This window comes from Mauremys mutica, unplaced genomic scaffold (genome assembly GCF_020497125.1).
Source record: "Mauremys mutica isolate MM-2020 ecotype Southern unplaced genomic scaffold, ASM2049712v1 Super-Scaffold_1559, whole genome shotgun sequence".
Classification (NCBI taxonomy): domain Eukaryota; kingdom Metazoa; phylum Chordata; order Testudines; family Geoemydidae; genus Mauremys; species Mauremys mutica.
In genome coordinates this window covers 818,671-835,361 of record NW_025423353.1, presented here as the reverse complement: position 1 = coordinate 835,361, position 16,691 = coordinate 818,671, and the positions used below count along the sequence as shown (strand labels likewise).

Sequence of the window (16,691 nt, the reverse complement as noted above, 5' to 3'; positions counted from 1 at the left end):
CCCTGCCCCACCCCCTGCCCGCAGCCAGCCCCTGCCACCCCCTGCCCCCAGCCAGCCCCTGCCCCCAGCCACCCCCTGCCCCCAGCCACCCGCAGCCAGCTCCTGCCCACAGCCAGCCCCTGCCCACAGTCACCCGCAGCCACCCCCTGCCCACAGCCACCCCCCTGCCCACAGCCGCCCCCTGCCCCGCCCCCTGCCCCACCCCCTGCCTGCAGCCACCCCCCTGCCTGCAGCCAGCCCCTGCCCACAGCCGCCCTCTGCCCGCAGCCAGCCCCTGTCCCCAGCCAGCCCCTGCCCCCAGCCGCCCCCAGCCAGCCCCTGCCCCCAGCCAGCCCCTGCCCGCAGCCGCCCCCAGCCAGCCCCTGCCCCCAGCCAGCCCCTGCCCCCAGCCACCCACAGCTGCCCCCCGCCACCCCCCTGCCCCCCGCCCCCTGCCCACAGCCACCCGCAGCCGCCCCCTGCCCACAGCCACCCGCAGCCGCCCCCTGCCCCCAGCCACCCCCCTGCCCCCAGCGACCCCGCAGCCACCCCCTGCCCACAGCCACCCCCTGCCCACAGCCACCCCCTGCCCACAGCCACCCGCAGCCACTCCCTGCCCCACCCCCTGCCCGCAGCCAGCCCCAGCCAGCCCCGGCCCCCAGCCAGCCCCTGCCCCCAGCCACCTGCAGCCAGCTCCTGCCCCCAGCCACCCCCTGCCCACAACCACCCCCTGCCCACAGCCACCCCCCTGCCCACAGCCGTCCCCTGCCCCACCCCCTGCCTGCAGCCACCCCCCTGCCTGCAGCCACCCCCCTGCCTGCAGCCAGCCCCTGCCCACAGCCGTCCTCTGCCCGCAGCCAGCCCGTGCCCACAGCTGCCCTCTGCCCCACCCCCTGCCCACAGCCACCCGCAGCCAGCCCCTGCCCCCAGCCAGCCCCTGCCTGCAGCCAGCCCCTGCCCACAGCCACCCGCAGCCAGCCCCTGCCCACAGCCAGCCCCTGCCCACAGCCACCCGCAGCCAGCCCCTGCCCACAGCCACCCGCAGCCCCACCCCCTGCCCACAGCCGCCCTCTGCCCGCAGCCAGCCTCTGCCTGCAGCCCCTGCCACAGCCGCCCTCTGCCCGCAGCCAGCCCCTGCCACAGCCACCCTCTGCCTGCAGCCACCCTCTGCCTGCAGCCCCTGCCACAGCCACCCCCTGCCTGCAGCCAGCCTCTGCCCACAGCCGCCCGCAGCCACCCCCTGCCCACAGCCACCCGCAGCCCGCCCATCTGCATCACCTGCCCACAGCCAGCCCGTGTCACTCCCTGCCTCCAGCTAGCCCTGCCCCACGCCCCTATCTGCAGCCAGCCCCACATCCACTGGTGCCCTGCAGTTCCCAGGGCAGTAACCCTGCACACCTGCTTTAATGAGGGTGGGGGGGCAGGGAGCAGCTGGGACCCACACATGTGCACACCCTAGAGTGACCAGACAGCAAGTGTGAAAAATCGGGACGGGGGTGAGGGGTAATAGGAGCCTATATAAGAAAAAGACCCAAAAATTGAGACTGTCCCTGATCACCACCCACACATGTGAAACGGAGCTCATTTCTAGTTCAGCCCCATCTTTTTAAAAAAGAACTTTAGGTAGGGTTAAAATACATCTGTATTTTCCTGGACATGTCAGGCTTTTCGGTTCTTAATCACCTCCTGGGAAAATATGGATGTATGGTAACCCTATTGGTACAAAAAATACATGCTGTCGCACATCCCTTAAATCAGAACTTTTTATAGGGAACCCGTTGTTAAGATTTTGGCAGCTCATCACTGCCCAGAGGCCCTACTGCTCAGCTTCCCAATTGTACAAAAGTCTCTCTTTTCCCTCCTGCTTGGTGACTAATGCCCACTCAAGGGAGATCTTTGGTCCAGATGGCCCCATGCTATTGAACCTGAGAGTCCAGCTAGAGATGCCTTCCCTCCTTTGGGCTGACTTATAGCTGCATTCCTGGCTGCCTCAGCTGATGACCACAGGCTCTTCGGCACCCCGGCCCCTAAGCCAGGGCAGGTGGAGGGTTTGGAGCTCCCCATAGTGGCTGGGGCTCCCTAGGTGGCTTTTACCATGGCCCGGCTTCAGCGTCTGTCCTGGCTTGGGGGCAGGGCCTCCAGGGGAAGAAGAGAGTTGGGGCCATGGAGAAGGGCAGGGCCTCGGGGCTCCCCCACTTCTACCGAGGTCCCGGTGCTTTTGCTCAGGAGCAGAGGCTGCATCGTTGTTTAAATCAGATGAGGATGGAGACATTCCTCAGGGATCTCAGTCCGAACCTGCAGCCCTCAGCTGTTGCTGCTGGAGGGCGTGAAGCCCTTTCACTCGTATTGCCTAGTGTCCCTAGCTCTGAGGCCTTCATCTCGCCTCATCCTGAGGGACCTTCCACTCCATTCCCAACCCACCTCCTAATTATCCAGGGGCTCGTCTCCCAGAAGAGGATCACTCGGGGGCTGGATCCCTCTTTGCCTTTACTCTGTGTCTAGCACAGTTCGAGGTGCCCATGGTGGGGTGTTTGATCACAATGACCCTATGTGGAGCTGCCATTCAGCTTCCCTCATTTGGTCTCATCTTTCACTGAATCCAACATTTTTTCAATCCCTCATCACCATCCTCCCAAGCACATTTCAATTGCCTCCATATCCCTTAACCAGGCAGTGTCCCTGTAGTGTGGGCTGTCTTCATAGGTCCTTTCTCAATCTTTCTCACCCTCTTGTCTTGAGTCTCCTGTGTCTCTGCTTTCTAAGCACAGACTAACTCTGGCTGTTCAGAGGAGGGGAGGACCATGCCTATGTGTGGCCAGCAGACAGCGACAAAGACCCCTAGCCAGCCTGCTCCCTGCTATGCCAAACACCCACTGAAGGCCACCCACAGACCAGCATGCGGGGCGGCTGCTGATGCTCTGTGGCCAACATGAGAAGATGGTAGGAAAGCAGGGCCAGCCCCCCTGGTGGGGCCTCTTACCGTTCCCAGTCAAGGTGCTCACTTTGGCAGTGGGGCAGGAGATTTTACCCCAAGAGGCTTTTCCCCAGCTGGTGAGAAGCAGAGAAACACCCAGGCTCCCAAGGTGCTATGTAGCAACCCCCTCAAGCACAGGGACAGGCGTACACTTGGAAGAGAGAAACTGCTCCACACGCTAGCCTGGGCAGCCGCCCATTTTCTTTGGCAAGTCAGGAAGGGCAAAGGCGAGACTGGAAGCACCTGGGGCTTATGCCCCAGCCTTTGTGACACCCAACCCCTTCCTGGGGCTCTAGCTGAAGCCAGAGTATTGGCCGGAGCCGCCAAGAAGAGGTTCCAGCCCTGAAGGGAGCAGGACTTTCAGCCCAAAGGTAAAACTGCACAGACACAACGGGACTCAAACCCTCGATCGACTGATCCGAAGTCAGACGCCTTATCCGTTAGGCCACATGGTCACACAATAAAAAAAAACCTCTCCAACTACTTCTTTACAGAAGACGGACACTGTGTTTCCAAGACTCGGGTCATCTACTGAGGGGGGCCGAGACTCTCTGGGCACAGAAGTCGAGTTCCCAGGCAGGGAGGCTCAGGCATGGGGGATTGAGGTGCAGCGGATGGACCGGCTGTCTAGGTACAGAGATTTAGTCACACGAGGCACAGAAGGGAGGAGAAGGAGGAATCCCGCTGATGGTCAGTGGCTGCGCAGAAAAAAGGGTGTTGATTCCCCCATCCTAAATGGGCTGGTTGGCTTGACCCTTCTCCCCTCTGCAGAGCGTGGTGGGGACTGCAGCTCACCCCTTGTGGGGCAGGAGGGCACAGGTGCAGGGTGCTGGGCTCCAATGCACCTGGAAGGCAGCTCCGGTGGGGTGGGGCAGGGCAGGGCCTGTGGTTTACGTTCTGCGTTGCCTGGTGCTGGGCCATTGCACAATCCCCAGCCACACCACACAGCGCACCCCGAGAGATGGTGGGGGTCAAGCAGATGATCCAGCACAAGGGGAAGAGGATGTGTGATTGGGGGGAGGAAAGGCCTTGGGCTGTCAGAAACCTGCAGCAAAGGGATCGACAGGTGGGCTGGGTGGATAGAAGAGGCAGTGAGCTTAAAAGGGTAGTGGAGTCTAGTGGTCAGAGCAGGGAGGGGGCTGAGTGCCAGGACCTCTGTGTTCTATCCCTGGCTCTGGAAGCAGAGGGGGGTCTAGAGGTCATAGCAGGGGGACTGGGAGCCAGGACTCCTGAGTTCCATAGTGGCGGCTGTTTTTTCCTGTGTCTCCCTCCCTACAGATCCCAGCCCAGCCCCCTAGCAGAATCTGACTGGGGGAGGGGGTTGCCCTGCCACTCCAGACTCGTGATTCGAACCCCTCCCCCCACGGGCTCTGACATCACGGAATCCCCCCCCCTCAAGTCAGAAAGTAGGAGCCCCTCCCCGTATGCAGAGGAAGCTAGTGAGTTTCTTGGGGGTCTTTGGCGGAGGTGACAGCACCCACCAGACACCCACTAATGGTTGCAAGGAGACCCCCCTGCACCCTCCTGCACAGCCCCCTGCTACGAGGGGCCGGGGGCGCCCAGCCAGGGTCAGGAGGTGAGATGGGGTCGCAGTGGCAGGAAGGGGGCAGAGCTGGGGGTGGTGCCAGGTCTGGTGCTGGCTACACGGGGAAAAACCACACTGCTCCCCCGCAACACACACACACACCCTCCTGGTGTTGGGAGGGGAACAGGAGAAAGGACAAAAGAAGCAAGAGACAAAGAGAAAGGAGGGAGGGAAGAATGGAGGAAAAGGTGAAACAAAAAGGGCAAACCCTAATGTCCCCAGTGATTCTAAGTGACAAAATCCCAGGTGCAGAATAAAATTCAGCCTCCTTAAGCTCGTGTTTTCCATGCCTAGAATTCAACTGTCACCAGATGGATCAGACTGAACAGGTTTCAAACCTCGAGGAGGCTCTTACCTTCTAAACAGGGATGGCTGTTTTCTAGTAAAATCAGGAAAAGGGGAGGAGAAAACTCAAAAGAGGCTCCTCCTGGCGCTCACGTACATGAACCCAAATACTCTCTCAGTCCTCAAAGAGAGACCTGGAGAAGGAGACTTGCTGAAGCAAAGCCACAGGGGTCTCTGAGGTTTCCCTGGCCCCTCGCCCCTCTCCTGCCTGGCTGATGTCAGCATCTCTCTGTGAGGTCACCACCTCCCCACCACCTTTGACCAATAGTCTGAGGTCCTGCAAAAGGCCTTTGAGATGTCACTGCCACACCCCTCCCTTGCTGTGCTAATGTCCTGCCCCTGGCCAGGCACTTTGGAGGTTTGAGCTACTCCCTGTGGATCACCCCATTCAAGGAGCGTTCGTTCTAGGAAGCAAGCCGGCTAGACAGGAAAACATCAGACGCTGCTCCCAATGCTACACTCAATTTTTCAGAAATTAGTCAACTTTATGACCAGAAGAGACCATTAGAGCATCTAATCTGTCCCCCTGCATATCACAGGCCTCCTGTATGACACAAGAGCTACTTTTGGGGCAAACACATTCCAGAAAGGCATCTAGTCTTCATTAGATGACATCAGGAGATGGAGAATCCACCACTTTCCTTGGTAGCTTGATCCTGTGGTGAATCATCCTCGCTGTTGAATATTTGTGCCTTAGTTTTAATATGAATTTGTCTCTTTTCACCTTCCAGCTATTGGGTCTTGTTAGGCCTTTCTCTGCTGGATTAAAGAGCCCTTTCATACCCAATCTTTTCTCTCCATTAAGGCCCTTCAACACTTCAGTGAAGTCACATTTCAATCTTCTTTTGATAAGCTAAACAGGTTGAGCTCCTTCAATAGCTCCCTAGAAGGCATTTTTCTCCAGCCCTCAGAACATTTATTGGCTCTTTGGTCATCAGACTCCTGAACTGCAGCTGGATGTGGCTCTTGTTCTTCTGCACAGCACAGCTCCCGGAGAAGAGGGATCTGCAAATGTACATTCCTATGATACCATTGTTTAATTGATGAAAACATAAACTAGACACTTAGAGGACTGGAACTGATTTCAGCGGATGGACAGCTTTGCTAGCTTTTTATGCATTTGGACAGTGAAATGTTGAGTATTTACATTCATATCAAGCACCCCCGTATAGTGGAGCTCCTGAACATAATGGAGAATGGAAATGAAAATGTTTTCCTTTTTAAAAAAAAAGAAAGAAGGTTATAAGAGAACACTGGGGCTTGAATCAAGGATCACTTGATCTGCAATCAAGCACACTACCACTAAGCTATACCCTCATGACCCCAGGAGAATGGACTCATGACCTCCAGGACTTTGAAGGACAGACCCTGCTTCATCGAGGTCCTGTGCCATTCCCAGACCACAGGTGGTTTTAAAAATGGGGTTTGATTAAATTTCTTAAATGTGGTAAACACCACAGCTTGCACACCCACCGATATAGCTTCTCCTACTGACATAGCTGCCACCTTGTGGGGAAGTGGATTAACTACACACACAGGAAAACTCTCTCCCTTTAGCATAGAGCAGTGGTTCTCAAACTGTGAGTCAGGACCCCAAAGTGGGTCATAACCCTGTTTTAATGGGGTCACCAGGGCTGGCATTAGACTTGTTGGTGCCTGGGGCTGAAGCCAAAAGTCTGAACCCCACCATCCAGGGCTCAATTCCTCACGCTCTCGTTTTTCCCTCCCCAAACTGGATAAGAGGGCACAGTGTGAAATGTTTGGGGACCACTGTTTTAGGATGATGTTCTCAATCACATCTATGAAGTCCAATAAAAGCTATTCCTCACCCACCTACCCCTCCATCAGGACCAACGAGGTATGTTCTGCTGCCCTTCACTCATGCGGGAAGGATAATAACATTTCATTCCACTCAATCCTAAAGTGATTTGCAACCCGCCACCAGCCAAAACTGGTCATTTTGGGAAAGTGGCCCCATCATGCTGCATATCTAGGCAGAGTAGGTGTGTCTGTGCAAACACGGTCTGTTCCTGAAGTCTTTCCCCCAGCTCCTCACTAGATGTGAGGGGGGATCTCATTCAGTCCCTGCTTCCGCTTAGTATTTAAAAACTCCTTATTGTCCCTAGCTCTGCTGGCCTTAGATTTCTCCTCCTGTCTTCTTCTTGCCAGTTCAGATGAGATGGTTGAGTGGTTAAGGTGATGGACTGCTAATCCATTGTGTTCTTCATGCATGGGTTCAAATCCCATTCTCATTGGATGTGTTTAGTTTTCACCCCTCCTTTGTAGACAACCATCTCCCCCTTTGGTATAATGACAGATCAAACAATGTTGCTTCTTGCAAACAAAAACCTTCTCAGAAACTCAGAACTACCTTGCTTTAAATAAAATGTCTAAATCCCAGATTTCTAAAAATAAAAAAAAATTCTCTAGTGCTGTATTTCTTAGTTTTTATCTCAAAAGGGAACATCCTCATCTTCTCCCCCAAACACCCTGGGACCTGCCCAAATTATTAAAATACCCTCAACTCGAGCAAGGCCAGAACAGTGAACCAGAGCTAGTGTCTAGGCCAAGCTGTTCTGAAGGAGGCAACTCAAATATTTTCTCCCTCCTTCCCTTGGCAAGGTCTGACTGAGAAAACAAAATTCCTCAAACTACGATGTGAGTCAAGCAGTGTCCATTGTCTCCGTGCTATCTCGGAGAATCCTGCATTGTACACGGTTCCTGGGCTAGTCCTTGGAAGGTGGATCCCTTCAATGGGCCAGCAGCGAGTCTGTTAATGCCGCCCCCGTGTGGCCAAAGATTAGAACTGACCAGCAGAGTTTACAGCTGGAGCCTGGGACGCTCCTGAACGAACTGGGCACAAAGCCTCTCGCGTGGGATCCTCGCTGTGCAGCAGGAGGCGGAGGGAAGCTGATTGTCAGGGCTCAGGGCAGCTCCCTGCCAGGCTGAGCCGGTGTCTGTGCTAAGCTCGGCATCAATCAGGTGATTCTGGGAAGTTCGGGGTCCCTGGGCTCCCAAAGGGGGGGTGAAGTAGGTCACCCCTGGAGCAGGTTAAAGCTGCAGGTTGACAGTGGGGTTGCTGCCCCTGTGAACAGCTGCTGTAGCACCACCTGGGCAGGACAGGGAGAGCCAGTTATACCACCCCCCAGCCAGTGTCGGGGGATGGGAGCACTCACACCCTGGGGACCCTGAGCTGGGACGGAGGGAGGCCCCCGTGCACCAGGGCTGCTGTAAGGGCAAACAGGGTCACCCACCCACCCACCAGAGATCTTCTAGGGGGGAGAGTGGCACCCAGACACCCAGGATCTTGTAGCGGGGGACAAGGGCATCCACACTCCGGGATCCTCTGCAGAGGGACGGACACCCACACACCCAGGATTCTGTATGGGGGGCAGAGGTACCCGGACACCTGGGTTCCTGGACCGGGGATGGGGGGCACTGAAACATCCGGGATCTTACATGAGAAAAACAGAGGAGCCTGGAACCCGACATGAGAAGGGGATGGGGAAGCAGGAGCATTTCCCAGTTCCAGGCTGTCCCCGTCTGGCCAAGGCACAGAGCTCACAAGCAGAGTTTAAAGCTCCAGCTGCCAAGCAATAAAAGCAGCCGGGCTCCGTGGCTGGTGCCTGTGATCCCAGCTCCTGGGGAAGCTGAGGCCAGTGGATCGCTTGAGCTCAGGACTTCTGGGCTGCAGCGGGCTGTGCTGACCGGGTGTCCCCACTAAATTCAGCATCAATATGGTGATCCCAGGGGAGCTTGGGGTCCCCAGGTTGCCTAAGGAGGCGTGAACCGGCCCAGGTCGGAAACAGAGCAGGTCAAAACTCCTGTGCTGATCAGTAGTGGGGTCGCACCTGTGAATAGCCCCTGCAGTGTAGCCTGGGCAAGGCAGTGAGACATTGTCTCTTTTTATACAGACACCCCCCGCAGAGCCTGGAGGGGGGATGGGAGCACCCACACGCTGGGGATTCTGAATTGTGGGGGAGGGACGCACCCAAGCAACACAGATCTTGAAAAGGGGAACAAACACACTCACAGATCCCGGCTGGGGGCAGGCAGGGGAAACCACATACGGGAGCTAGTTCATGGGGTGGGGGACAGAGGCACCCACCAGAGATCCTGGATGGGAGCACCCACATGATGGGATCTTGAACTGGGAGGAGGGAAGCACCATGTACCAGAGGTTCTGAAGGGGGAACAGGGACACCCACACACCAGGTGTCTTGCAGCAAGAGCTGCGGTCTTGATTTACACAGGGCAGTGATGGGGAATTAACCACGTCCCTTGCGGAGCTTGTTCCACTAGATAATTAGCCTCATCATCCAGCTAGGAGAGGGAGTCCTGGGGGCTCTGCAGTTTTTGCAGTGGGGCTGTCTCAGGTGTCACAGGTGGCTTTGTTGGGGGGGTGGGGAAGTAGGGACTACAGGATGTGAGGCTGGCTGAAATGAAACTGCACAAAAAACCTTCTCCTTTGCTCCAGCTATGGCCCTACTTTGGCTTCTCCCCCTTTCATAAATATCTCCATATCTACCCCTGCTCTCAGACGCCCCCTCTCTCCCATGGGTGTTTAACAGTTTCTTCCTTTTTTCATGGAGAGAGACAAAAAAACCAAACCTATTAATTTGAGCTACTGACACAGTTCACAGCATGAAATACACAATTTTGTGTTCAATGAGTTGTGTTGGTTTACATAACATGAAAAATATGTTTTGGGATGAAAACCTCACTGCATTGAACAACCCACTTGATCTAGTCAATGTACTACAGAATATTTAAAGAAGTTAAGAAAGATGTGGTTATAAATTAACATGTTGTGCCATTTACACACGCACAAGAAACAGAAGAAACTGAATTATTTGAGCTTCTAAAATTTCCACTTTCTCACAGTATTTTAGTTCTCAATATTGTTTTAATTTGCTTACTTTTTTGGAACTAGAAATGAGGAAAGAGCACATTGAAGTCAGTGGAATTACCGCAGTGAGGGATTAGTCTCATTATTTGCCACTAACAAAACCTTTGTTAACAGAGAGTTAACTTTGACTGTGAATATCTCTTTCCTTCCAGAACATCGAGTTCAGTAAAACTCAAACTCTGGAAAAACAGGGAATACAGAGTGAGGATACATGCCCAGATAACCTTAACTCTGCCCTCTAGAAGAGAATCCCTGATAGCATATGAGAACAAGGAAAGGTTTGGGGACAAATTACATCTACTTCCCAAGAGTTTGTTTCTTCTGTAGTTAATTAATCCTGGCCCCATCCATTGATCCTGGCCTGGTGTCTGGCTGTGGAATTTACTATTTTTATCCCAGTATATTTAAAGATGAAACTGCTTTACAAAAGCTCCTTTATTCTAGGTTATACAAACAGGTCACTTGCCCAGCTATTTCAAGGAGATGGAATTTTCCTGACCCACAGGGAACTTAAACTAACATGCTCAAGATCACACATTCCTTAGGAGAAAACGAAGGGGAAAAAAAACAAAACCCACCAAACCGTTGCTGATTCTACCCAAATGATCAATGAGACCAGAAAGGGACACTGTGCAATTAACTGTCTGGGACTACACTGACTCTGCAGTTACTTGGATGCAGACACACCCAGCTCTATGGTTGGTAAACGTACAGAGACTCTGCTGCTGCTCATGAACTAGCAGTACATGACCTCTAAACAGCTGCCATCTGAAAGTCACAAGGAACAACGATCTGTGTTAAAGGAAGGTTGCCATTTATTAGAGCCCCAATTGATGCCGTGTGCACAAAGAGAGGATTGAATGTGTAACAGGGAGTTTGGTAAATCTTGGTTATTTTCATTTTGTAACAGGCTCCTGTCCACCTCCAGTAGAGTTTTCAGTCCCAATGGCAACTTACTTACCAAATGTAATACAGAGTAGTCCATGCCTCCCATGTGGATGTGGTTCTTGTTCTTCTGCACATTGTAGCCCATGGAGGCCAAGGACCTGCAAATGTGTCTTCATGTGCCTTTGTTTAATTAATGAAAAGAAACCTAGACACTTAGAGGATTGGAACTGATTTCAGCTGGGGGACATGTTTGCTAGGTTTTTATGCATTTGCACAGGAAAACATTGAGTGGGTCCATTCATTTCAAGGATCCCTATTTAGTGGAGCTCCTGAAAATAGAATAATTTTTAATAAAGGAACAAGCTTGTGAGGGAGCACTTGGACTTGAACCAAGGACCACTTGATCTGCAGTCAAACACTCTACCACTGAGCTATACCCCCATGACATTTGCATATGCAAGTCCATGATCTTAAGGATTTTGAAGGACGGGCTCTGCCTCAGAGAGCTGCTTTTCTATTCCCAGGCCACAGGGGTTTTAAAAATGGGGTTTGATTAAACTTTATATACACATGTAGACACCACAGCTTGCACACCCACCAATATAGCTTCCCCCAGTGACATAGCTACCACCTCTCGGGGAGATGTATTAACTGCACGGACGGGACAGCTCTCTCCCCTCCGCTTAGAGCAGCTTCATTATTTATGAATAGGTGGGAAATAACCTCCTGAATGGACAGGCACCAATGTATCAGATATTGCTGTGTCTGCATTCAATATGGGTAACTGGTCATATTGGGCTGGATTAGTAGGAGTGTTGCCAGCAGATCGAGGGAAGTGATTATTCCCCTCTAGTCAGCACTGGTGAGGCCACATCTGGACCATTGCATCCAGTTTTCGCCCCCCCCCCTGCAGAAACAAATTGGAGAGAGTCTAGGGGAGGGCAACAAAAATGATTAGGGGGCAGGGGACTTACGAGGAGAGGCTGAGGGCAGGGCCGCCCAGACGGGGGGCAGGGGGGCAATTTGCCCCAGGCCCTGCAGGGCCCCCAGGAGAATACAGGATTCTATAGTATTGCAACTTTATTTTATGAAAGGGGCCCCTGAAATGGTTTTGCCCCAGGCCCCCTGAATCCTGTGGGCGGCCCCTGCCCAGACCGTGGTGCTGCCCCCCCAGTCCACCCCCTTCCCTCGTTCTCCTCCCTCCGAGGCCCCCCCTGTGCTCCGCCCTCACTCCCATTTGGCCACTTCCCACCCCCTGCTCTTTGGCTGAGGCCTGCTGGTCGCTCGCTCCTCTCCTCCCCCAAGGCCTCCTCGCGCCTCTCCACCCCCTACCCCAAGGCCTGCCTGCTGCCCACCCCTCTCTGCCCCCATCCCCTGAGACCTGCCCATTGCCCACCCCTCTCTGCCCCCTCCCCTGACACCCCCTTCCCATCACCCACACCTCTCTGCCCCCTCCCCTGAGACCAGCCCTGCTCACCACCCACACCTCTCTGCCCCTCCCCTGAGACCAGCCCTGCTCACCACCCGCACCTCTCTGCCCCCTCCCCTGACCTGACCTGCCAACTGCCCCGACCTCTCTGCCCCTTCCCTGAGACCCACCCTGCCCACCTCTTTCTTTGGTCATCTGTTGTTATTCCTTGAAACATCAAGGATGGAATAAAAAGCTGAGTTTACTCCAGGTTGAGGAAAGAAAGGAGCCACCAACCCCCTGGCAAAGCTCAGTGCCCCAATGAAAACCTGCCCCCTGCTATCACAATCATTAATGTGCTGGGGATATGACGGGAAAGGGACTGTCTGAATGATCAAGGCAGGAAATGGACAACAATCTACAGCAACGTCATTAGCCACAAAGGCACTCGCCTCGTGCTCCAGCCAGAAGGGAAAGGACCAGGAATTCTTGCTGTTCAGCCATGGACACACTTACACAAGGGCACAGCAGTGTGTGTGTTGTGGAAGCTGGTTTGAGGAAACAACTGGAATTGATCACTCAGTGAGAACAGAACTAGAGTGCAGTGAGAATCATAACTCCAGCAAGTAGTTGTGGCTGAGTGGTTAAGGTGCTAAACTAAAAATCTTTGGGGGGGGTGTCTCCCAGTGCAGGTTCAAATCCTGCTTACTACAGAGGAACTCATGGTTCTTTACTTTCAAGGGAGCTTGGTCTTGTCTCCCTCGTAAGCTGTGTCTACCTGAAAGAGTAACCTGGCTTTAGTTACAGTGTTTTAATTGAACAGCTGCTGCATGTCCACCCTGTGTCACCAGAGCACATCCATGCTAGCATCTCTTGGATTGCCACAGAGAGCAGTGCACTGTGGGTAGCCAGTGATGAGCTGCCAAAATCATAACAACTGGTTCCCTCCTCACCCAGGAGGGATCATGCCCCCCCCCGGACCCCTGCCCCATCCACCCCCCTTCCCTGTACCCTGAGTACCCTCCGCCGCCCCATCCAACCCCTCCTCTCATTCCTGATGGCCCCCCAGGACCCCTGCCCCATCCAACCACCCCTTCTCTCTGTCCCCTGACAGCCCCTGGAACCCTTGCCCCTGACTACCTCCCACCGCCCCATCCAATCTCTGATCCTTTATGACTGCCCCACCATGACCCTTGCCCCTATTCAATCCTCCTGTTCCCTGCCCTCTGACCCCCCACCCCCAAACTCCCCTACCCTCTCTCCAACACCCCCTCCCTGCCCCCTTACCGCGCAGGCTGGCAAAACAGCAGGGGCGGCTGGAGCCATGGGGCCGGGCCGGAGCTGGGGGGGCTGTGTCCAGAGCCGGGCATCCAGGTAGGTGGGGGCACAGCAGGGCCGGGGGGGAGGTCGGGGACACGGGGCCGGGCGGCCCGGGACGCAGGGCAGGGGAGGGTCAGGGACGCGGGGCCAGGGAGGGTCGCGGGCGGGAACGCGGGGCCGGGGCCGGGGGGGGTCGGGAACGCGGGGCTGGGCCGGGTCGCGGCCGGGAACGCGGGGGGCGGGGAAGCGGGGCTGGGGAGGGTCGCGGCCGGGCAGGCGGGGGGCCGTGGCCGAGTGGCCAGGGAGGGTCGGGGCCGGGTGGCCGGGGGGTGCCGCGGCCAGGGCCGGTGCGGGATGCGGGGCCGGGGAGGGTCGCGGCCGGTGGCCGGGGAGGGCCGGGAACGCGGGGGGGGGATGCGGGGCCAGGGGGGGTACCGCGGCCAGGGCTGGGGAGGGTTGGGGACGCGAGGCCGGGGGGGGCTGCGGCCGAATGGCTGGGGAGGGCCGGGGCCGGGAACGCGGGGCCGGGTAGGGTCGTGGCCGGGAATGCGGGGAGGGGGGGATGCGAGGCCAGGCAGGGTCGCGGCCGGGAGGGGGCGGGGGGGGCGCTGCCGGGGCCGGGTTGCCGGGGAGGGTCGGGGACGCAGGGCCGGGCAGGTTCGCTTCCGGGAACGAGCAGCCGGGGACGCGGGGGGGGGGGGGAACGCAGGGCCGGGGGGGTGCCACGGCCGGGGCCGGGTGGCTGGGGACGCGGAGCTGGGGAGGGTCGGGGCCAGGCCGCGGCTGGAGACCGGCCGGGGCACACGGCCCCTCCTAGTTTCCTACCTCAGCGTCGTCTTCCTGGGCCGGGGAAGCCTGCTTACTTCTCAGCCCTCCCAGGCTTCCCGCGCGAACAGCTAATTCGCGGGAAGCAGGGAGGGAGGAGAAGCAAGATGGAGCATTCATGGCAGGAGGTGGAGGCAGAGCTGAGGTGAGCTGGGGCCGGGCAGCAGGGAGCGCTTGTTAAATTTAAATACCCTTTTAGAACCAGTTTGTCCCACGGGGAACAACCGGTTCTAAAAGGGCTTCTAAATTTAGCAACCGGTTCGCGCGAACCGGTGTGAACCGGGTGCAGCTCACCAATGTGGGTAGCTATTCCACTGTGCAACTGGCTGCAGGGTGCTTTGGGAAGGGTTTGCAATGCCTCATGGGCTGGTACAGCATCACATGATGCAGGTTTCTCTATCCCATTGTTCCATTGCCAGCTGCTTTTCAACTGCAATGTGCGTGGTGGGGTAGAGAGCATGTGTGTGTGTGGGGAAGAGACAGTGTGTGCGTTGCGGAAGAGTGAGTGTGTCACACACTGTCTCTAAGTTCAGACAGCTGCTGGAAGCAACCAGTCCTGAGGCAGGGGACAGCCCTGACATCAGCCCCCCTTTTCTCACTGGCTCAGCTCAGCACAGCACTCTCTGTCACACACACACACACACACACACACACACACACACACACACACACACACTGCTGCCTGCTTAGCTCGGTGTCAGGGGTGCTGGAACAGGGGGTTTAGAGGGCCATGGCCCCACCACTCTTTACTGGCTGTTAGGACAAATGATGGGGGGGGAAGGGTGCAGTCTTGGGGAAGAGGCGTTCTGTGGGTGTGGCCTTGGGGGGAGAGGTGGTGTGAGTGGGGGTCCTTAGGGAAGGGGTGTCATGGGGGTGCCACAGTTCGGACAACGGTGCCCCTCCCCCACTGTAAGGAAGCTTCTGCCACCCTGCTCTGTGTTGGCAGAGAGCAGCATCCACGGCAGTGATTTGCTCCCTGGGGCTCCGGAGGCGATTTAAAGGGCCCGGGGCTCAGGCCGTTCCAGGGAGCCCTGGACCCTTTAAATCACCAGCCTGGGGAAGCCGGGCTGGGCTGGCACAGCGTACCGGCTCTTGCCGGTACCCCATACCGGACCATACCGGCTTACTTTCACCTCCGGAAGGTCCTCACGTCGATCAATAACTGGTTAAAAGATAGGAAACAAAGGGTAGGACTAAATGGCCAGTTTTCAGGATGGAAGCACGTAAATAGTGGTGTCTGTACTGGGACCAGTATTAGTCAACATAGTCATAAATGATCTGCTAAACAGTGAGCTGACAAAATTTGCAAATGATCCAAAACTACCAGCTTGCTTCCTAGAACGAACGCTCCTTGAGTGGGGTGATCCACAGGGAGTAGCTCAAACCTCCAAAGTGCCTGGGCAGGGGCAGGACATTAGTACAGCAAGGGAGGGGTGTGGCAGTGACATCACAAAGGCCTTTTGCAGGACCTCAGACTATTGGTCAAAGGTGGTGGGGAGGTGGTGACCTCACAGAGAGATGCTGACATCAGCCAGGCAGGACAGGAGCGAGGGGCCAGGGAAACCTCAGAGACCCCTGTGACTTTGCTTCAGCAAGTCTCCTTCTCCAGGTCTCTCTTTGAGGACTGAGAGAGTATTCGGGTTCAGGTACGTGAGCGCCAGGAGGAACCTCTTTTGAGTTTTCTCCTTCCCTTTTAGTGATTTTACTAGAAAATAGCCGTCCCTGTTTAGAAGGTAAGAGCCTCCTCGAGGTTTGAAACCTGTTCGGTCTGATCCATCAGGTGACAGTTGAATTCTAAGCATGGAAAACATGAGCTTAAGGAGGCAGAATTTTATTTCACACTTGGGATTTTGTCCCATAGAATCACTGGGGACATTAGGGTTTGTCCTTTTTGTTTCACCTTTTCCTCCATCCTTCCCTTCCCTCCTTTCTCTTCATCTCTTGCTTCTTTTGTCCTTTCACCTGTTCCCCTCCCAACAGCAGGAGCGGTGTGTGTGTGTGTGTATGTGTTGCAGGGGAGTGCTCTGCAGCTCCCACTGTGGGAGGTCCACCCAAAAATGTGGGGCTGAAATAGTGCTTGGGCAGTGATCCCCACCAGTGACCTGGGCCATCCTTTGGGCTCTCTGCTGAGAACCCTCAGCCTCCCGTCCTCAGTCTCTACCCTGATTGACTGAGCAGGGGGTTATTGACAGGGAGGAGACTCAGGTCCTTGTTGTTCTCTTTTAAGACCAAGTAAATAAGACATAACCAGTTCTATGTTTGATGAATTTTGCTGCTTCTCTGCATTAATGGTCTCTGAGCAGTTCATGATTCTCTCTAACCTTGCAGTTCTCCTCAAATACTTGCTGAATAATTACTGTGCATTGTTGTTGGTCTGGAACTCATGTGGGAGCACTTTATTCAGGTCATTCAATGTTTGAAATTCAAGATCTGATGGTTAGTTTGAAAATCAGGGTTC

At 55.5% G+C, this 16,691-nt stretch overlaps 1 non-coding gene across 1 annotated transcript; it reads right to left on the bottom strand.

Moving 5' to 3' along the window:
* Positions 1-11,049: 11,049 nt before the first annotated feature.
* Positions 11,050-11,121, bottom strand: TRNAC-GCA. Its single transcript has one exon. It is a non-coding gene; the product is annotated as a tRNA-Cys (tRNA).
* Between the last annotated feature and the right edge of the window lie 5,570 nt (positions 11,122-16,691).